The sequence below is a fragment of the Camelus dromedarius genome, chromosome 4 (assembly GCF_036321535.1).
Source record: "Camelus dromedarius isolate mCamDro1 chromosome 4, mCamDro1.pat, whole genome shotgun sequence".
In the NCBI taxonomy this organism is placed as follows: Eukaryota; Metazoa; Chordata; class Mammalia; order Artiodactyla; family Camelidae; genus Camelus; species Camelus dromedarius.
The window spans coordinates 58,181,237-58,204,118 of record NC_087439.1 but is presented as its reverse complement, the minus strand read 5'-3'; the positions used below and the strand labels follow the sequence as shown (position 1 = coordinate 58,204,118).

General features: G+C 34.9%; 1 protein-coding gene across 2 annotated transcripts in view; it reads left to right on the top strand.

Annotated features, from left to right (window-relative positions):
* Positions 1-22,882, top strand: part of CALCRL (calcitonin receptor like receptor) — a 94,758-nt gene that overhangs the window by 24,190 nt on the left and 47,686 nt on the right. The gene's annotated exons all lie outside the window — the stretch shown is intronic.

Sequence of the window (22,882 nt, the reverse complement as noted above, 5' to 3'; positions counted from 1 at the left end):
GTTTTTAATCACCTGGCAAAGTTAGTAAACCTACTTGTGCTTTAGTTTCCTCATAGGTAATCCTGGGATAAGTAGTGCCTACCTTACATGTTTTTAATAATGCGATCATAAATTCTGAAAAGGTAAATATTACTTTTTAATGTATTATAATAGAAGTTTGCAAATCAGCTATTATATATCATTGGTGTTTCCGGACTTGGTGGCCACTCTGTAAATGAATTAATAGACACGAGTAGAGGGAGGAGTTTTTAGTGCTTTAATTTAGTAAGCTTTCCACATTAGCTGAATTTCAGATGTATTCTGAGAAAAAAATACATGTAATGGAAATGAAGAGAAAGAAGTGTGTTTGTTCACATAAATCTATTAGATTAAAAAGCGTAAGACTGCATTTTTTGGGTCACGTTTTGTAGTGGCTGATTTGGTAAAGTCTGTATCTTTGTAGCCAGAACATCTCTTCTTACGTCTTGTTATTAATGTCTATTATTGTCTGTTGCTATCTTTGAAGGCTAAATGCATCTTTAAAAATTTTTAGTAGTGAACGGAGAAGAGCAATTTTTTCTCTTACAAGCCCTATCTAAATATTATAATGAAAATTGTAATTTCTGGTCTATTACAAGTCTATTGCTGGAAGTTCCTTGGTCCCATTTCTAGGCACAGAGCTTTTAAAAGTCCTATATTGAATCTTCTAATATATTATGGTAGGACTAGGAGGAGCTTTGAAGTTTTTTTATAGAACCTGCATTTTTGAAATGAAAAACTGAGAAGCAAGCAAATAAAATGACTGGTTAAAAAAAACAAAATAGTAATCTGATGTCACAACCAGAGTTAGTATCCATTTTTCTTCAATACACTTGTATTGACTACTCTATATATATGGCCACAAACTACCTAATCATGTTTCTTAGAAGTTATCTACAGGTAGCATTCTATTCTTCACATAAATTTAATTTTTCCCCATGTTCTCCTTTCTTATATGTTTAACTTGGAACCTAACAAAGCATTCTCTGATATTTACTCTAAGATCATCACTATTGTTAGACAGATTTGATAAATCTTCTCTTTCATATGCCCCAAAACAAATTGCCACCTATTGTTCAATCTGAATTTCAAAAAACTACTCCATTTTGGATTCATCTCCAGTCCATTGTCCACTGAATTGTCAAATTATTTTCTAATTGGTATCACACAATATGCTGATGTTTTAAATTTCAGGATACTGGTTGCCACAAAAATCTCTCATGCAGTTTCGCTGCAAATGTGAACAAATAAGCAGTGTGATAAGTGAAAGACGTTTCTGTTTTAAACATTTTTGGTCCTATCAAATAACTTTCTGAAATTGCTTTCCATAACCTGACATGATGAGGGTACTACTCAGTTAACACAGAGCACACACATGTGCTTAAAGACTTGGTAGTCACTCTGTCTCTACTAGGTCTCTTAATTGCCATTTTATTGTATTTTTCTCTTTAGCAAGTGGGACCTGTTTAGCACCAGGGACCTAAGAAACTGACTGGGCAATAAGTTATGTTGAAAAAGGGTTGAGAAAAGATATATTCTATCACACAAGATAAAGTTGGACTTGTTAGCAGGAGCATCAAGCTACCTTCAAACAGTGGTGAAGTAGACAAAAATAAAGATAAAGCAGAGACTGTTCACTAAATCTAACTCTTTTGAGTCATTGATTTTTTAAAATTGAAGTATAGTTGATTTACAGTGTTTTGTTAGTTTCTGGTGTATAGCAGAGTGATTCATTTATACGTATATATTATTTTTCATATTCTTTTTCATCATAGTTTATTACAAACTATTGAATATAGTTCCATGTGCTATACATTAGGACTTTGTTGTTTATCTGTTTTATATATAGTAGTTAGTATCTGCTAAGCCCAAACTTCTTATTTATCTCTCTTCCCTTTGGTAACCGTAAGTTTGTTTTCTATGTCTGTGAGTCTGTTTCTGTTTTATAAAAAAAGTTCATTTGTATCATATTCCACATATAAGTGATATCATATGATAGTTGCCTTTGTCTAAAAAAAGAAAAAACACCCAATCAAAAAATGGGCAGAAGACCTAAATAGACATTTTTCCAAAGAGGACATACAGGCCAATAGGCACATAAGAAGATGTTCAATGTGCTAATTATCAGAAAAATACAAATCAAAACTACAGTGAGATATCACTTCACACCAGTCAGAATGGCCATCATTCAGAAGTCCACAAATGATAAATGCTGAAGAGAGTGTGGAGAAAAAGGAACCCTCCTCCACTGTTGGGGGGAATGTAAATTGGTGCAGCCACTTTGAGGGACAGGTTGGAGGTTCCTTAAAAAACTAAAAATAAACTTACCATGTGATCCAGCAATCCCACTCCTGGGCATATAACCAGAGAAAAATATAATTTGAAAAGATACATGCACCCCAGTGTTGATAGCAGCACTATTTACAATAGTCAAGACATGGAAACAACCAAAATTGACAGAAGACTGGATAGAGTATGTGGTATATACAATGGAATACTACTCAGCCATAAAAAAGAATAAAATAATGCCATTTACAGCAACATGGATGAACCTGGAGATTGTCCTTCTAAGTGAAGTAAGCCAGAAAGAGAAAGAAAAATACCATATGATATCGTTTATATGTGCAATCGGAAAGAAAAAAAAAAAGACACAAATGAATTTATCTACAAAACAGAAACAGACTCACAAACATAGAGAACAAATTTATGATTACCAGGAAGTAAAGAGGGTGGAAAGGGATAAATCAGGAGTTCGAAATTTGCACCTCTTGGAGAGTGATGGAAATTTTAGCTACCTTGATTGTGGTGGTGGTTTCATAGGTATATATAGCTATCAAAATTCATCAAATTGTACATCTGAAATATGCGTGGTTTACTGTACAGGAATTATACCACAATAAAGGTCTTAAAAATTTTAAATACTTTTTAAAAAAGGTACATGCAAACCATTTTTTAAAACTGAACAGAGAGAAACAACAAGGTCCTACTATATAGCACAGGGAACTACATTCAATACCTTGTAATAACCTATTCTAAAAAAGAATATGAAAAAGAATACATATATATTTGTATGACTGAATCACTACACTGTACACCAAAAACTAACACAACATTGTAAATCAACTATACTTTAATAAAAAAAAGAATGATACTAATAAAAAACAACTGAACAGAAAAAATGTGGTATGTTATATACAATGGAATACTATTCAGCCATAAAAAAGAATGAAATAATGCCATTTGCAGCAACACAGATGGACCTAGAGATTATCATACTAAGTAAAGTCAGTCAGATTGAGTCATTAATTTTTAAATCTGCCTGAATCCATATGTTAATACATTAGTTTAAAAATAATTTTCAACTGATAAAGATCACTTGATCACTTGTGGGTATAATTGGGTGTTCATACTTTATCTTGAGGATGTTTTTAGCTCATTTCACAGGAATCTGAATACTTAGGATAAGTTCCCAGAGACAGCATACAGTAACCAAAGGTATTTGAGTTAGGGGACATGTTTCTAGTCACTTCTCTGCCTGTAATCAGTTGCATGAACGCGATCAAGACATTTCACTTCTTGAGTCTGAAGTGTCCTCATCGACAAAGTAAATATTTTGTCTCACTACATAAACTTTCAAGGTAGTTTCATAGTATAAACAAGATCCATTTAGAATTTACGGATGCCTCACTACGTGAACTTCCAAAGTCATGCTGTATACTGTTACACTAATTCTGAAAAGGAGATCCTTTCTGGAGTCAGAAAGATCTCAAGCTTTATGTGATTGTTCATAAAATGAACAATTTCAAGATGGAAATTACATAGCATTATTTAACATGGTCCACTTTTTCCCTGAAGTATGCTTTAATGCTCTTAATATAAGCAAAGAAACAATTCAATGTAAGAGAATGGTGAGGATTATTTATTTTAATATCCTCTCTCCAGGATCTAGCATGATGGTGGGCACACAGTAAGGAAATGGTCCATGAACATTGGTCTTTCGGGAATAGTTTTGCTCTGGGGGGTAGTATGTGCTTCACATAAACATTAGAATACTGCTGATAAATGTCTGCATGGCCAGTGAGTATTTGAGGGGAGTGAAATACACTGGGTTCCAGAAGGAGTTTTGGTTAAGAGTGTATGTTTAGGAGTCAGAGTCTTGGGCTTGAGTTCTAGCTTCTCACTTCATTAGTGAGATGTCTTTGAATTTTTTTATCTGGAAAGTAAAAGGGAGAGTGTAATAGTCTGTTACTCTTTAAATTGAATATGACAGAATTTTACAGTTGCTGGGACAGTGCTTATCACAGAGTAAACACTGAATAGTGGTAGCTATTACTATTTAAATTATCCTGCAATTCTGATATCAATTGTTTTTATAAATAACACCAAAATAAGCCTTGGTTTATCATCGTTTATTTCCTACTATCTACTTTTGATTTTTTGCTAATAAATTTCTGAATGCCACCCCATTGAATTTCTGACAGTTTCTGCTCTCCTTTTATGAGTTAGTGGAGCCAGAATAGGATGCTTGGTCCAAACACCCCTCTTTATCCGCACATCCTACTTTCCTCTCCCAGCATCCATTTGCTTTAGTAATATGCAAAGGAACTTTCAATGTTGCTGAGGAAAGAAAGAAGAGGTTGTTTTGTTTTGTTTTATGGGAACTAATCTACAGTGATGAGACTCAGGAGGGTGACACGGCACCTATGCGTGACTGGGCATTTGGAATGGTCGGAGCTGAGAGGGAGCTCAAGATGAAGCAAGCATTTTCATGAGTATAGTAGTCAAACTCTGGACAGGAAGTGTGCTTAGAGTCTTAGAGCCCAGGTGGCAACACAGCAGAGAGTAACATTAAATACCATTTTCTACCAGTTCCGCACAGGCACAGCAGGACTCTGGGCCCAAGAGTTGAAGACTTTGAGAGCATCAGGAGACAGAGCCTTCGTGTTATCATTTTCAGGATAGTAGTAAGAAATACCAAGGGTAAGGTCACTTCCAGTGATTCTAGTAGCAGAGGGCATAGAAAAAAGAAGTCAGTGCTAGAGAAAGACGGGTGTGTGTTGGTCCTACAGAAGAGACTGGCCTGTGAAGCATTTCTTTAGAGTTTTCAAGAGTCACATGGGACTTGGCAGGATGCTGAAGGTCCCATGTTCTAAGGTGCAGACAAAAGTAGAAATTTGGGGGTTATTGATAATATGACTTGATATCTAGAGGCTTCTGGAGCCTAGAAAGATTTCAGTCACAAGAATAATTATGGAAAAGTTTATTTAGATACTATTAAGATAAATGTTTATCTAGTATGAAACCAAAAGTAAGTTTCAAAGTATTTGAATTTATGAAAATAGTAAATGAACTGCGAGATTACCTAGCTGATTTGAGGTACTTGGTGCTCTTACATGAGTCACCTGGCAATGAGAAGGTATGTGCTATTTCCTAACAGATTATTTTCAGATGGGAAAAAATGAATACAGCTACTTGCACATGGGAGGTCCTGCTACTTATCTATGTAACCGTAAGGATTAATCTAGTCATGGCTTAGACAGTTCGACCTAAGAAAGGTAACATGTAAATTCTTGTACGTCAGCATTCACAGGTACCTTCCCTTTCATGTGTTCAGAGGAAATTCTCAAATGGCTTTGAAACCCTGAACGTAATCCCTTCTCAAAACCCATGCAGGGCATTCAAGATTCTGATATGTTGTCTACTTAGAAATGAACTTCTAGACATGAATTGTTACTGTGTTTGTGTGTAAATAACCTAAGACTGGATACTAGAATTTATCTTTCTTTCATCTTCTTTTCTGGACACTAGCCTTCCCCACTCCATGTTCTTATATCCCTTACATGTATGTTTCAAAATTCTTCTTTCTTTTCACTCCAGATACCACTCAAACACATATACTCCTGAAATATAAATTCGTGTTATCTCCTGCCAAGTTTAGATTCCAAATTAAGTTGCATGAGGCTCTTAATGATTTGGTTTCCTCCTGCCAGTATTTGACAATACTTCATATCTGGTTTCAATGTGTCCTTTTAATAGATACAAAAAAAAAAAATTGGGGCCTGCCCTGAGCTTTGTTTATGGCTGTAGGCAAGTAGGTGAAACTTGGCAAAGCATCATCCTCTGCACTGATCTTCACCGTAGGGACAGCTGCCTCTCCCTATCCACCCACTTCTCTTCCAGAACATCTCAAAAGAAGAAATATAATTTTGACCATTAGCCTATTTGAGCTGTACCTTCAACCAGTTTCGTTCTAATGTCATTTTTATACTTTGAAAAAACAGTGGTTCAGTAAATAAGCTATACTTTAGGAACAGCATGTCATAATCTCATGAAAGAACTCTGATCTCTTCCAGAATTAGTTCATTAAATGATTCTTTTAATGAGACTGATTCTTGATACAAAAGACAGAAACTTTTAAATTCATCTGGCAAAGATACAATCTTTTAAACACATGAACTTATCAATAGGTTTGATTAACTTCAGGCGCTACATAAAAATTATTTTTAATGTTCTTATTATGAGGGCTCATTTAAAAATGTTAGCATCTATTTCATTTTGTAGATTTTAGAGTACTTTCTATCAGGAATGTGTGTTTCAGTGTGACAGTGGCAAATGATGGTTCTGTGATTAGTAGGGCAAACAGGTTTAAGTCAGCATAGGAAATAGTCTCTGCTTCTAAAAAGATGAGCATGCGGCTCCTGAACTAATTGTTATTAATCATAGCATTTTTCAACTGCTATTTTTAATGACTTAATAGTATGCTATTCATCTTCATAATGCCTTGAGGCAGATAGCATAGATCCTTTAGAGGTAGATTTATGCCTCTAGTTAAAATAATCTATGGAAGCCCTTTTTAATGCATTTTGATTTAACCTGGCATACAGTATTTATTTTCTTTAAGTAATAGCCCTTTAGCAAATGAAAATATATTTCTTTGTTTTAATTTTGAATAAATGAAAGGGCTTATTAATAAGAAAGTGTTTAAAATGAGATAATTTTTTAAAATACCTTTAGAAAATTCTTGGAAATTTTTCTTCAGATTTTATTTAGAACCAAGCCCTCAGAACTAACTCAACCCAACTCTATTAGTCTGGTAGGGCTACCATGAAAAATAGATCACAGACTAGAAGGCTTGAAAAACAGGAATTAATTTTCTCACAGTTCTGGATGCTAGAAGTTCAAGATTAAGACGTTGGCAAGTTTAGTTTCTCTTGAGGCTCCGTCCACCTTCTCACTGTGTCCTCACATGGCCTTTTCTCTGTATGTGAACATCCGTGATATCTCTTTCTTTTCTCATAAGGACATCAGTCCTATTCAATTAAAGCCACACACTTATGACCTCATTTAACCCTTAATAATCTCTGTAAAGGCCCCATCTCCAAGTCACATTGCGGGGTGATGGATTCAACATATGAATTTGGGAGTGGGGATAATTTACTCCATAATGCCAAGAATTTCTAAGAAACTATTTCAAACAAAATAGAGTTTTCCTTGAAAACCTTGAAAACTTTCTTTGAAAATTGATAAAAGTTATTGGAAAATTTTAAATTAATCTCAGGTAATCACTGAGTTGATTCCCTAAGTAAAAAAAAATAATCCTCCTGTTGACCTGAAACAAATAGACTGCCAGTTATTTCTCCAGCAAAAATGAGTTTATTCAGGATCAGAAGAGAATTGCAATTCAGGGTTGGCAAACATGGCAAGCCACGTGGAAGTCACCCTGAAAAATGGTGAGGAGACCTCTTTTATAGAGGGGAAAAGGGAATTGGGAGGGCTACAGTAAACAGACGCCATGGCTTTTGATTTGCTGAATTATCACAGTCTCTCATTCATTGAACTCTTGCCAAGAAAGAAGATGGAGTCTTTCTTCTTCCTGTTGGGCTCTGCTACCAGTGCCGGCTGTGGGAGCTCCCATTTCTGGCCTCTATTTTAATTGAAGATTCTGTTTATTAATTTTTACAATTGGTATCTTCTATATGCCAATAACTCTCTAATTTAAATTGTTATGTAAGAGCTTCTTATATATCAGCCCTTTAATAAGAACTTTTAACCAAATATTTTATAAATTATTCATAATTAAAAACTCTTTCATGGCTGAATATCAAATTGATACCAGAAACACTGCTAGTTTCCATAGACATTATTAGATGCCACAACAGCTTACAAAATGTTTCTATGTTACTTAAGTACACTTTTCAGATTTGTACTTTTCCTCAGATTCTTCAGAAGGATTTGTCTCTCTTTCTTTTGTGATTCAATATTATTCAAGCATGCCCCTTTAAAAAACTTTGTTTATTTTGTTGGCTGATAATGGCTTGAAGGTAGATCTGCTTGCTAACAGACATCTTGAGAATTGACCTTGGTTATGGTCACTGTTCTCTAGGGTTTCATCAAAACTCCTTTTGATGTCAGAAGTTTAAAGGCAAGCATATAGACGTAGCTTGTTGCCAAAGTCCCAAAATTTAGAAAGCATTTATCTAGATTTTTCTGGTGTGGAATTGTCAAATATCCTATCATCTGGAACTGTCATACTTTGACCAATAGAATGCATAAAAACCTTGTCACCAGGGCTGTAACTGCTGCTTTCTTCCCTTTTGGGCTTGACTTGTGGGATTAACTCTTAACCATAGAGATCATTGCAATCGCACAAGTGTCTACTCCTAACCAGATCAACTAATCGATCAATCACCACACAAAATGTATTTCTTGTTTTATGGAAAATTAAATTCCTGGATGAATGAGGGGGAAAAAGTACAAAAAGAATAGACACACTTCTCGGACTTTGTTTTAAAAACAAAAACACCTACACTTACTGACTTCCTGGAGAGCACATATTGCAATCCTCTAGGCTTCAGAGAAGATAATAAATTCGGGATGGTGTGTGTGTCAACTTAATGTGTGTTTAGTAGGCACCAGCTGTCTCTGAGTCCAGCTCTAAATTAACTGAAATGCCTCCATAGTCCTGGGAAAATCCGTCTTAAATGTCAGTGTTTCTATGGGTTTTTCTTCAACTTCTGTGTATTCAGTGTGTAGTTGGCATAAAGATAGTAGATGGCATACGGTGCATAGGTTGGTAGGTAGATGCCATTTTTAGCTAAGATTCACAAGTATGCTTTAATTTTAGACACTATTTATTCTATTTTGATGAAAGAAAGATTGTATTTTTCAATTTCCTACAGATCTGGCTGCTAATGACTATGACCTCTCTTAGTGCAAAGTGGATTTTAAGTGTGTTCATTATGACAGGCTGCTGCCTACATTAATATGTGAGCAGTGAGTTTAAACTGTGGTCATCTATCTATAACTTGATTATTTAAAATTATTTTAATATTTAGGAATGAAATATTGTTGACTAATATTGAGGAATTCAAACACCTCCTTGGATAAAAATATGTTAATTGACTTTCTTAGGCAACTACAATTATACAGCCTTCCCATAGTCACACCCTAATAGAACATGGTAGAAAAGAGAACCTTCTCCCCATAAACGAAATTTTTGCACAAATAAAATATTTGCTACACTGATGTCCCTATTTAGACACAGTGCTTCCCATTCCTCCTGCTGTGTGAAAATTAATGATATCCAAATTAAATTTGCAACATAATAATAACTTACATTTATCGAGTGCTTACTAATATACCAGAAAATGTTCTTAGCTCACTACATACTAGTTTTTCATTAATACATCAGTCCTATGTAGGATATATTATTATTCCCATTTTATGTAGATATCAATGTTACAGGGGTAAAATAATTTGCCTAAGTTACATAGATACATAGTATCAGCTTATAGCAGAGCTCAATGAAATACAGACACTCAATCAGTGATTAACTCTATAAAAATAATCTTTCTCACTTCTTCCAAGGTGTAAATATGGGCAAAATAACTCTAGGTTGCCCTCTCTGGTATTTTATTTCTACTGAGACATAAATCCTAGTTTTTTGTATCAGCCCTGGTGCTGTCAACACACAATTTTATCTTGAATAAAGATTATTTCAAGGTCAGGCCAATAACAATTACCTCGGGGAGTTTTTCTATCAGAATTGCTGAAGGGAAGAATAAGTTCCGTTACTTGCTGGAAACTTGGTCTGCCCCAAAGCTGCCTTTGTCCTTTTGGTCTGTGAATAACAGTGTCTTAAATAATATTGTAGTCCTATAGTATTCTCTTGCTTTGGGAGGGGGGATAGATAAATTTAATTAACCGGTAAAAAATATAATATAACAACCATGGTAGAGCAGCCATCAGATGAATAGCTTAACAGGTTTAAAATATAACAGCTGACAATAATTACATATAATAATATATGATATCAAGGAAAACAGAATGAATTTGGAATCTCTTTAAAATTCAGAGTTCTGAGAGGTAAACACTGTGCCTATTTTATAGTCATGCTTTTCTCCCTGTCTTTAAAAAAATTTTGTGCTTGTTTCTTCCTCCATCTGGTATATTCTCTCTCTTTCTCTCTCTCTCTGACAAATGCTTACATCACAATAATACCTCCTTTATTGGTCCAGAAGAAAATCCTGACATTCTACTAAGGTTATGTCCTAAATTAAAACAAGTAAGTTTGAAAAGCTGATCCAACGGAGGGGAAGAAAAGAAAAGACTTTAATGTTGTAAACATTTTTTTCCCAGGGATTTCAAGTCTATTCTCCATCATTATTTAGTAAATGGAGTCAATTTAAGGCATTCACATGTAAAACATTCCTTTACAAAGAGCTCACAGTGATTACTACAGTCCTGAGGGAAAACAGGGGAGAAGCAGACAAAAAGGGAAGTAGGAAAAAGACTTGCTTTTTAACCAAGAGTGATTATAAACATTATATGTGGTCTGAATTAATTTATTTCTGCTCTCTTTAACATGTAATTGCTTTGTAATTTTTAGGAAAAAAGCAAGTTCTATAATTTCCATAAAATGTTGCTTTAATTACGAACTATGTAGAGCATGGAGAATAGAGTAAAAATGTTAAAGAAAAAAACTGCATTTGTAAATCTTATTTTTTTCCTTAGTCTGACTACTCTTTAGCTACCACTTGAATATAATCATTTCACTCAACCATATAGTGATTACATTACTTAATTTCTATAAACTGAAATTTTGTTGGTAGCTTTTCTGAGATGGCAGAATTTATATATGAATAACAATGAAATTCAAAAGCCGTTCTATATTATCACAAGGGCAAACATAAAGCCAGCTGCAAAGGGAGTTTTTAAATTCTCATTTGTACAAAACAGAGACTCCAGTGCAAAGTTATAGTGAATTCATTTATTTATTTCATTTAGTAGGTGTTAGAGCTTCTGTGGGCCACAGAGACGAGAAGGGCCTATGTGAGCACCAGGGTGGACGTACAGTGTCTTTTATGGGGGGAGGAGTTGGTGAACACAGCGGGTTGAGGGGCTGTGTAATTAGCTTGTGCACAAGTTTTGATTGGTTGTAGGTGAGGTAAGAAGTCTAGGGTCCAGGAAGACTGGTGGGGTTTTTGCCTCCAGTAAGGTGGGCTGAAACAAGGCACCCTGAGCTATTGTGAGATTAGGCATTACTTAGGGCTATTAGCTTGTTAGGTTAAACTCACCTAGTAAAGAACGTACTTCATCTTTTGAAGAATTGCAGACAGCTGAGAGCCCAGGAAAGGGGATGGTTGGAAGGATGACATCTGGCCCCACATCAGACATCTTTGAGTTTTATTTCTAGATTGTATATATCTTAATAATGTTTTAAATAAACTTTAAAATACACTGTCATGCTTCTTAAGAATGTTGCCTTACTCATTTATTAAGGAAGAAAAAGAATAGAAAAAGACCTCACTATAGCTAAAAAACAAAATCCAAAAATGTTTTCTAAGTATATAAATAAATATCAAAATAGCATTATTTTGCAAACTGTAATATTTTATTGCATGTATATCTGAAATAAATTAGTGAGGAAAGTTTTCCTTCAGTTTGTCCTTCAATACTTAATATATTTGTATTAATATATACCTTAGGTACAGTAACAATGATAGTCCCCCAAGAACAACAGAATTAAAGAACAAAAAAGGACCTTACAAATCTATTCCAATGTGCTTACTTTACAAAGAAAAAAGAAAAAGCTGAGACCACCAGAGATAAATGGTTTTGTTCATATTACATAGAGCTTGTTTAGCAGACAGAAACCTAGACAACAATAGAGGTGGGAATATTAGTAACGCTAATGCACTATGCACAGGAAGGCTTAGGTCGTATCTGCTCTTGCTAGAACCAGCCTTCAGGCCTTTTCCTCTGTGATCCCCTGATCCTCTAAAATCAGAACCCTGGGTTATTCATACTCAACCAGATGTCATTTGAATTTTTTAAATGCAACATTTTATCTAAGCATTTGCTTACTGCTAAAGAAAACTTTAATATCAAACATTATATATTTCTATCTCACTTTATCTCAGCCCTCACTTTATACCCAAAGTTTTCACATTCTCTAATTTTTAAATTTGGATTTTTTTAGAATATAAAAGCACAAATTTCTAGGATTAACAGGCAAAAATATATACTAAAGCTTTGAAAATGCACTATTTTAGGATTAAAGAAATAGTTCACTTGAAAATGTTAGCAACTTTCAAATTTTTATTGCCATAATATTTTTTTTAATTTTTAAAATTTTTCTTCCGAAGTAGGAGAGAAAAAATTTAAGTGCTTACCTTAAGTCCTTTTCTTTATTTGGCAAATGGATGAGACAAACCATACTCTTCCTAAATGTACATGAATTTTGCCGTGACTAGTCTTTGTAAATCATTAAAAAATGACAATAGTTATCACTATAGACAAACACTTCGTAATGGATATTTATTTCATTTGTTTATTCATTAAAAACTTTGGTGAAGATATATACCAGGTGATGTCCTGGGGGCCTAAGGCAGTGTCCTCAAATGCCCTCAAATAGCAGTCACACTAGGTGGGAGAGAGTTACCAAAATACAGACAACTAAGTCTAGTGTGATGATGTGCCATTACAGGGTGCAGCCCCTCTATTTGGGAAGATTAGGGAAATAAGGACTTCAGAGACAAGTTCTTGAGGATGATAGAGCTAAAGTTGTCCTGAAAAGATAGTAATAAGATCTTTCATAGAGCATCATTAGCATTATTGTGCAGAATAGTTCTATTTTTTTTTTTTTTGAGAAATTCTACTCTTCTTATATCCAACTAAAAGATTTTCCAGTTAAGTAATTTACATGTGTATTTAATGACGTGGATTCCATTACCCCTTCCTTGAGCAGAAAATAAAATAGGCAATCCCATCCTCTTGTCTTATAGTTTTAGATCTGTCTGTCTGTCTGTCCTCTCTCTCATATGTATGAACACACACACACACAGAAAGAGAGAGAGAGGCAAAAAAGGACCAAACCATGTATTTTTTCAATACTTATTGGGTGCATATTTTAAGTACCAACCATAGCATTAGAAGCAATGTAAGACCATAGATATACACAGACTGACATGTTAGTTTCTCCAATACTTCCTCTTTTCCTTCTTCCTTCTTTTTCCTATCAGTTGTACCTACTTACATACAAAGACAGAATCCTCCTAAGACTTTCTTCATGATGGAGGTATTTAGCAGAAAACTCAAGTTTGAATTGTGAATGGAATAGTCTAAACATCTTTATTAGTTAGTGAATGTACTTCTAATTTTTTAAAGCATATGTTTTCTTACAAATAATTTTCATAAAATAAAGCTAAATCAAAATTTTTATGCAGTTTTACAGAATAAGAAATTATTTTTAAGTTTAAAAACTCATTTTAAATGATAAACTATTGTTTTTGTTGTTTCTTTGCCACAAACAAACATATCAACTTTTGTCTTTTTTTCCTTTTTTTGGCTCAGGATGGTGGTGAGACGGTCTAGAATTAAGTTTTGACAATAAGACTGAAGTGATAAAGCCCAGCTGCTTATAGGCCCATAATTGTACTATTTTACATCAAAAGGCAACATTATGTTTTAAAACATTAAATAATACTTTTTAGCTTTTAATTATTTTATATTAGGTAGAGGTCTGTATTAAATTTTAATTGTTTGGGCCAACAAAATAAGCTTAACTAAAAACTGCTACAAGCTTTCCTTTCTCCTTCAACTATTTACATTTCATATCTTTGCACCATTTTGTCTCGAACTAATAACTCCTTGCTATTTCTAGATAATATGTCTGATACCTTCAGTTTACAGGTTTTCTTCATCCGGAAATAGACTAAGCAAATCAAAACCAGTAACAAACCGGTTTGATAACCCAGATGCAGCAACCTCTACAGGGTATAGAGTTTTTGAAAAAGCATGAAAGATTTCACCTCCTTAATAATATTGTCCTGAAGATCCCAAGATGAGACTTGAGTACTGGTGTTTATTACCATTCTTAGAGGAAAGGCCTGATACATATGCTGACTGAAAAAAAATGCAACCTAAAAGTTGAGAATTATGTTTTATTAAGCGGACTTCCTGAGGGCTTCAAGTCTGGGAGACAGCCTCTCATATAGGGACTTCTCTGAAGAGGTAAGGGAGGAGCCAGGTTTATAGGAGTTTTTGCAACAAAGACCAGGTAGTTGGAACAACAGGATTACTGCTAATTAAAGAAAACAGGTATCTCAAGTTAAGAAATTGAGCGCTTTTCTGTGTATGAGAAGATGCAAAAGTCTAGGCTTTGATATGCGCCTTAGCTGTCCAGGGCCAGTATCCTGTTCCTTCCCATCCTGAGTACCCTCTGGGTGCACTGTTGTGGGTGACAGCCGGGGCTGAGGCCATCCAGGGCAGCTGTAGTGACTTGTTGGCTGACATATCCTTTGTTTACTGATGTGGCAGGCAACATTTTTCATTCATATACACATGTATATCACATATACATAGAGAGAGAGGAAATGGGAGGAAATGGCACCCCATAACAGAGCAAGGATCAGCAGTGTTAGGTACAGAACAAAGTAGTTTTGATAAGAAGACAAGTGACTTTAGATATAGTGCCCATTGTCATTCCCTCTTGAATATACTGAATATGTTAAATCCCATGCCTTTGATGGCTAATAATCTCCTCCTTAACAAAAAGCTGAGAAAACTGTCATTGCTAAACATATACATATAATTTTACCCCAAATTGCAAGTCTTGTCCCTAGGGCCAATTACAGCAAACCAAGGTATTCCCTTCTGCTGCAGAGGGGAGCGAGACCACTACTTCCTGAGCACGTATCACTTCTCAGATAGCAGTAAATGCTTAGGTGGGTTATTACATGTAACCCCCACAGTATACTTAAGACAGAAGTGTTATACTCATCTGAGAACCACAGAAACCCAGATAAAGTTTGCAGGTGAGTTTTTTTGCCTCTGTTCCCAGTTAGTAAATACCACAGCTGGTACCCAAACCCAGAGCCCATTGATGCAAAGACCTGTGCTCTCTGCCCTGCATCTTGCTTTCTGCCATTTTCCTGTCATTTTTTTTTTTCCAATACAAGTTCCCTGCTGTTATTTTTAAAAAGTTGTTATCCGCTGCCAAAAGCAGCATGCTGGTCAGATGGATGTGTTGACTCCTGTCCCAGAAAGCCACCTGTGGGTTTTCCACCCATAACTTCCACCGAAGTGGCCATCAAGCTGTGTTTTCCTTTGATTTACTTTCCCCTTTGTCTTCCTCCTTCTCCTCTTCTTCTCCTTCACTTTTTTCCCCCCTGAGATTGCTATTGTTATTACTGTTCAGAAAGACTTTTGGTGGGAAAACCCTTCTCTCTGGAGTGGTACCCAGAGTACCACAGCCTGAGGTGCAGTTTGACGGACGAGCCCAACAATGCACGGGACTCAACTTGAAGTTACCAAGACAGATTTCAGAGTGTTGTGATTCTTTTCTTTTCCTCCAAGAGGAAAAAAAAAATCAACTTGGGTACCTAGAGAACCATTTCACATGATTAATTTATTTTCTTTTAGGTTATTTTAACTTTTTCAAAACAAACATTCATTTTCTGTAGTGATTTTTTTCTCTTTACTAGGGAAAAAATCCTACCTTAGTGGACACATTTTTCACTGGATTTAAGACGGTGAGTTTTTTGGTAAATTGTCTCTTCTCTGTTGTCTCTTCAGGGTATTTTGCATTTTCACGAAAATACACTGTCTTTAGATTCAGTGAGAGACGGGGGCCGTCAGGTTAGGAAAATGTTTTACTGTTGTTGTTAAGGCCTATTACACCATGTCAAGTGTGACAGGGCATTTTTTTTATTTCTTTAACACATCCTGGTCCAGTGAAGGCTGAGATTCAGAAAAAGTGCTTGGCACAACAGTTTAGCAGGAAAGAAAGCTATTTTAGAAGTCTTTTGGGAACATGTTTGTGAAACAGGAAAAAACATACAATTGAGTTGATAATAGCACTCTGCAAAGGCTGGACTCACTGAGATGGACTTGCCATCGTTTTTCACAGGGAACGTGTTGTTCTTAAGCAGCAGTTCTCACTTAAGCATGGCTTAATTCAGCAAGGAACTTCTTCCTGTGCGAGTCCTTTTGCACTGGAAAATCTATTTTTAAATTACAACCCAGACTTAGTCACAGGACTAAATAATTAAAAATAAGTTGTGTTTGGTATGTGTGAAATTATAGCAGTTGTAGAGTGCATCAGAGGACTTGGTGCCTAGGGAATGTCTCAAGTCACAAACCCAGGTTTCCACCCATTAATTCCACAAAGCATCTCAAGTTCCTCACCAGCCTGCACCTTTACCCTCACTTACACAAGACTTGTTCTTTCCTGTACCTATGCCTTTGTGTTTCTCCTTCCTTGTCTCTAGAAAGCTCTACCTCTATCAACACACATTCTTCCTTTGAATTCCTTAAATTCCACTCATGCTTTGAAATGTTCTCTAATTCAATCACGTACATACCTCTTAGAGCACACTGTCTACTCCCTTCCCATTATAGACATTCCTTTGGACAAAATGGCACCTTTCACTGTTCTGTGATGTGATGATGAGTGTGAACATTTTTTTTTTCAAGGCCCTTCCTTACTGATTTCCAGAACTATCTAGACAAACACTGTCAGGCATGCTCTTCTTTAAAATATCTGACCTGTACTCAGATGTTTTCCCACCACGCCTTTTCCTCTGTTGTATCCCCTACATTACTGATTGGAACCCAGATACTCAGAATTGGGGAAATTTATTTAGGTTTCTTACACTCACTGAATTCTCATATCCTCACAGACTGAACCCTTTATTAATATCTCTGACGTTAAATATTCCTTCCATCCTCATTATTATTAATCTTAATTTCCAGCCTCCATGATTATTTTCTTGCCTCACTTGCTTAGAAGTCCCTGCAGTATTCTAACTGGTCTCTTGTACTCTTGTCACTGTCTTCAAATTAGTCCTCCTACTTTATAAAATGAAAATCTTGTCATAGTGCTCTACTGCTGAATTCCCCTACACTGATTGTGGTGTTTTTGCAGCTGGGTTAGGAAGTATTTGGAGTACACACGATCCCTTCTCAGGGCGATGCTCATTGCGGACATCGCTGATGCATCAGCGATGCTCACCGAGTCTAGACTGAAGCTGGTCGCTGCCCAGTGCAGCAGCGCTGCCCACCCCCACCAGCAAATCAGAGTGGGCGCAGAGATGGCGACCTCTAGTCTAAAGCATGAAATCAGCACCCCTCAATACGACAGAAGACACCGTCTCTACTTTGCTTCCCTTATCTCTTATGTACCTACGTCTTTCCAGGATCTGACACTTCCAAATTACTGATTTTTTTTGAAACTCAAGCGTCATATTCTGTATGTCCCTCTCTCTCTCCACATGCACGCATGTGCGCTTGTACACACACACGCAATGTAAAATGCCTCATTCTAGCTGATCAGACACTAAAATACATTAATTGACTACCTGTAACACTCTATTATCTATATTTGTACATTCTTTCCCCTACAAGATTTTTTATTATGTCTAAGATAAAAAATGATAGCCTTTCTGGACCCTCAGTACTTAACATATCTTTTCAAATATATTGTTCTAAATGTTTGAATTCATGAATAAATGAATGAATATCCTAAAAATACTCAGATGGAATTATGTTTAATGGTCATGAGAAAAGGAAACTGAAGAAACAAATTTCAGTATTATCAACATTCTGTTTGATTCTTTATAAAAATAATGAAAAATATAGTTAATTTTAATTCGTGTGCATTTACCTGAGGTGCACACATTGATTTTTCTCTTTCCTTCCTTCCTATTTCCCCTCCCTCCCTCTTTCTTCTCTTTTTCCTTTCTTTCCTTTCTTTTTTCTATCCTTCCTTCACTTTTATTTTACCTATTAATAACTTCATACAAGGGAAATAGTTGGGATATAAGATTTTTAGCCAGGGTTTATTTCCAACTAAAAGTTCATCATTTCTTTCCTCTTTATTGCTAATATTCTTGTATACTGTTTCTTTGTTGTTATTGTTTGTAATAATATAGTATGCCACAAATGGGATAAAAATACCTGCATTTTTATATACAAATTTTCTGTTTTTCACTCCTATAAGGAAATGAAATAATATCATAGAAATGTAAAGAAAAGAAATCACTGTCAGGACAACTACAGATCCTATTTAAACCTAAAAGAAAATTTCTAAGATATTACTATACATTTTGCCTCAATTACGTATAACTGTTATTTTAAATAAAAAATTTATTTCTCAAGGGAAATATAAAATTTTTGTGTGTGAGTTGAATCAAAAGGAAAATGTACTTTTCCTTACAAGTGAAGATAGTTCTAAACGAGTAAAATAGAGTGATTTTTTTTGGCTTTTGCTGTTCATTAGTTAAAGCATCAAATTGAAGGAACAATTCAGAGTACACATCCATGGATGCTCTGAAAGCTAGGCAGGTTTTTTGGTCAATGTGCTTTGTTTTACAATGTGAAAATTATCTGTCCCTTAACAAAGAAGAGAGAAGGGTTACCAGATGTTCTACTCAGCATCTTCCCTTAGATACATACACCTTTTTTTGCATTTACTTTTTAAAAAAATAGCTTTATTAATTTATAAAACATATACCATATGGTCCATGAATTTAAAGTATATAATTGAATGGCTTTAGTATATGCACATGGTTGTGTAACTATCACTGCAATCTAATTTTAGAACATTTTTATCACCTTAAAAAGGATCCTGGTACCCATCAGCAGTTACCCCCTCACTGCCCGCCCCCAGCCCCAAGTAACCACTAACATGGTCTCTGTCTTTATAGATTTACATATCCTGGACATTTCATATTAAAGGAGTCATATAATATTTGTCTTTTGTGGCTGGGTTCTTTTACATAGCACACTGTTTATAAGGTTTATCCATGCTGTAGTACATATTAGTAATCTTTTTTTTTTTTATGTCAAATAATCTATTATTTGGGGGATACATCACATTTTGTTTATCCAGTCATCAGTCAATAGACATTTGAGTTGTTTATACTTTTTCGCTATTAAAAATAATGCTGCTATGAACAGTCATATACAAGTGGTTTTTCGGGTAGATGTTTTCATTTCTCTTAGGTAAATACCTAGAGTGGAATTGCTGGGTTAAATGAAAACTCTATGTTTAACATTTTGAAGAACTGTTAAACCATTTTCCAAAGCAGCTGCACCATTTTACATTCCCACCAGCAGTATATAAGGGTTACAATTTCCTCACGTCCTTTCTTATACTTGTTATTGTTTATCTTTTTTATTGTAGCTATCCTAGTGAGGATGAAGTCATAACTTACCGTGGTTTTGAATTTGTATTTCCCTATGTTTAACGTTGAACATTTTTTCATATGCTTATTGGTGATTTATATATCTCTGTAGAGAAATGTCTTTTCAGATCCTTTGCCCACTTTTTAATTGGATTGTCTTTTTGTTATTTAGTAGTAAGAGTTCTTTGTATATTCTAGATGTAAGTCCTTTATCAAATATGTGATTTGCAATATTTTCTCCCATTCTGTGAGATGCCTCTTCATTCTCTTGATGGTATCCTCTGTAACACAAAAGTTTCTAATTTTGATGTAGTCCAATTTATCTTTTTTTTTGGTCACTTGTGCTTTTGGTATCACAGCTAAAAAAAATTTGCCTAACCCAAGGTCACAAAAATTTACTTATTTGTTTTCATGTATGCATTGTGTTTAATGTTTGAGCTAGTTATAAATATCTTGTCACGGCACATATCAGTTGTGGATTATCCAAAGGCTTATTCTGCTAAGTCTCTTTTAGATTTAAAAAAAACTTCATAGATATGTTGGGGAGAAAAGTTAGTTTATGAACTCCTACTGGCTGAGATTGGAATATGCCCCGGAAATGAATAATGATATCCTGCTTTGATGAAAAAGAAAATAATCTGTAGATATTTATATTACAAGATGGAAAAGAGCTTGAAGTCAACTTATTTACAGGTCAGGAAGCTGACAATGTGACTAACTAAGAATCTTCAGGTTCTGTAAACTAGGCAGAATGCAAAACGGAACCTTTAGTAATCCTTCCACTAGATCAGCATTTCTCAAACTGTTAGTTAGAAATGTGTTGTTTGCAAGAGACAAAACTCCAAATCAATCCTGTTTAGACATAAAGTGTAATTTAACAATGACATTGATGAAGAAGTCTATCTTTGTAACTGATTTCAGATATGGCCAGATTTAAGGGTTCTAATAATGTCATGGGATTCTCCGTCAATCCCTAGCTCTCAGCTGATTGTCTCTGCTTGGCTCCACTTTTAAAATAGGTTTTCTGCACATAGTAGGAAGGATGCGTGAGGATAGCCCACTCACCATGCCCTACTTGCTTTGCAACCCAACAGAAAGAGAAAATCTTCCTTGATAACCCTAAGAGAAACGTCCCAGAGAGAATTCTGACAGTGTAGCTTGGAAAACATTTCCATGCCTAAGTCAACCTAAATCAGAGGCTTGTGCTAATCTGACCAGATTTCAGTCACTTCCTACCTCAGTGATTGGGAGGGCAGCCTTACCTGAACCAAAGGGAACAGATTTTCCATTGGAAAGAGAGCTTTGTTTTATCACACACACAAAAAAGGTGTGCTAGAGTGACAGTGTCAACAGAGTTCCAGTGCTTCCTAAATGCTGAGATATACTAGTAGGTGCTGTATAAAAAATTTTTGAGAAAGATTGAAAACTCCAAATAACAAAAATGTCATAACTTTGATAGTGGACTACTATGTTAATTTATATTAAAGTTCCAGCAGAATTATTTATTTTATGATTCTACTGTCTGAGGAAGAAAACATGTTTTCACGTCGAACCTGACTCCTGACTTTGTGGAAGGGAAATAGGTATAAAGCTCTTCGTCCAAAGAGCTGGAAAGATGTGTTTTGTTTCTATGCTCTTGGGCAAGCAATTCTTTCCATAGCAGATCTCCTGGAGGGAGAGTGTTCCATCAAGTACAAAGCATTTTTTTCAGGTTCCCTCCCACCTTTTATTAATTGGGCTGAAATTTGGCCACTTGCCTCTTTCAAATAAAGAGTGACCAAAATCACCGGAAATGGCTAATTATGCCCACAATGGGAAACTTATTCCCGTGAGCAGGGACTTCAGAGTGTAAAGTGAAGCCTGAAATTGAATCACAATATTATCTCTCTTTAATGGTTGCGCAGCTATTCAATCTGGAATGCTCATTAGATTAGCAAGTAAGCATTGAGTCAATATTTTTTCTTTTTGGTTCTGATACGGGGTTACTAAAGGCTAAAATTAAAGTCAAATTTGGTAAGTTTTATGTCTTGTTCTTAATTGGATTAGCACATTATATTCTTTAAGATGTGACTGATTACAATGTGTACAATTTGCTAGAGCTTTAGTTTATATCAGCTCAGTCGTAGGAAATACGCAGTTGTTTATTAACTAGATGGACATCATATTTGGCAATGTGCTTGCTATCATTCATTTTATTTGACATTTTCTTAACTGACTTAAATGACAGAATAAAAAGCAATCATATCACTTCTGCAGAAGATAAAAAAACTCAAGATGTATATGACAATGTCCTTGAAATACAGACTTAATTTCACCGATAGTGCTATTGAAATTGTGGCAAATAACTTAAAACATGTGTAAGCTTACTTATATTTCTAAAAATTAACATGTACTGAGTTCTAAAATTTTTGTGTACATTATCTCATTTTATTTTCACAATATCCTTCTGGCTTAGAAACTGTTGTGCAAATGAGCAAACTATTTTTACAGAATTTTTTTTAATTTGCAAGTGTGAGGCTGAGCTGAGTTTTAAACTCAGGAAATCTAGCTCATATTTGTAATCAGTACAACTATCACCTCTACTTATAACTGATACTACCCATTATCCCTCTAATTATGCTAATTATAAATATCAATTCAATGTTCCTCTAGTTATTTCAATAACTCTGAAAAAAGGAAAATTGTATCATTAGTCAATGGAACACTATTTACAGTGCGTATTTTCTTAGCATGTGGAATTTAATAGCTATTATTAAACTAAAGTGTCTCTTCAAAAATAAAATACTTTCTGGAGGTTTTTATGAGAAAATTTTATTGACTTTTAAAATTGACTATTAGATATGCTTCTATATACTAAGTCACTCATAGGATTTTGATAAATTACATGTAATAATCTTACTCTTTTGTTAGTTAACTTGTTGAATTTATTGGTGAATCATTTCTTAAAATGTTCTGTAATTTTTGGTGCTCTACATGTACATAGTTTTTAAGTTTTTACCTAGGTCATTTTCCGTTAAATGCAAAAGAGATAAAAACTCAATGTAACTAAATTTCAGAAATTGTTGGTTTCCAGTCTTAGAGTATTAAGGCTATTCCAGTGATGATTGTAATAAGTTTATCTTGGCCTAGATGAACTGATCAGATTCCATTCTGAGGAGTCTGGCAAGGGAGCTTAT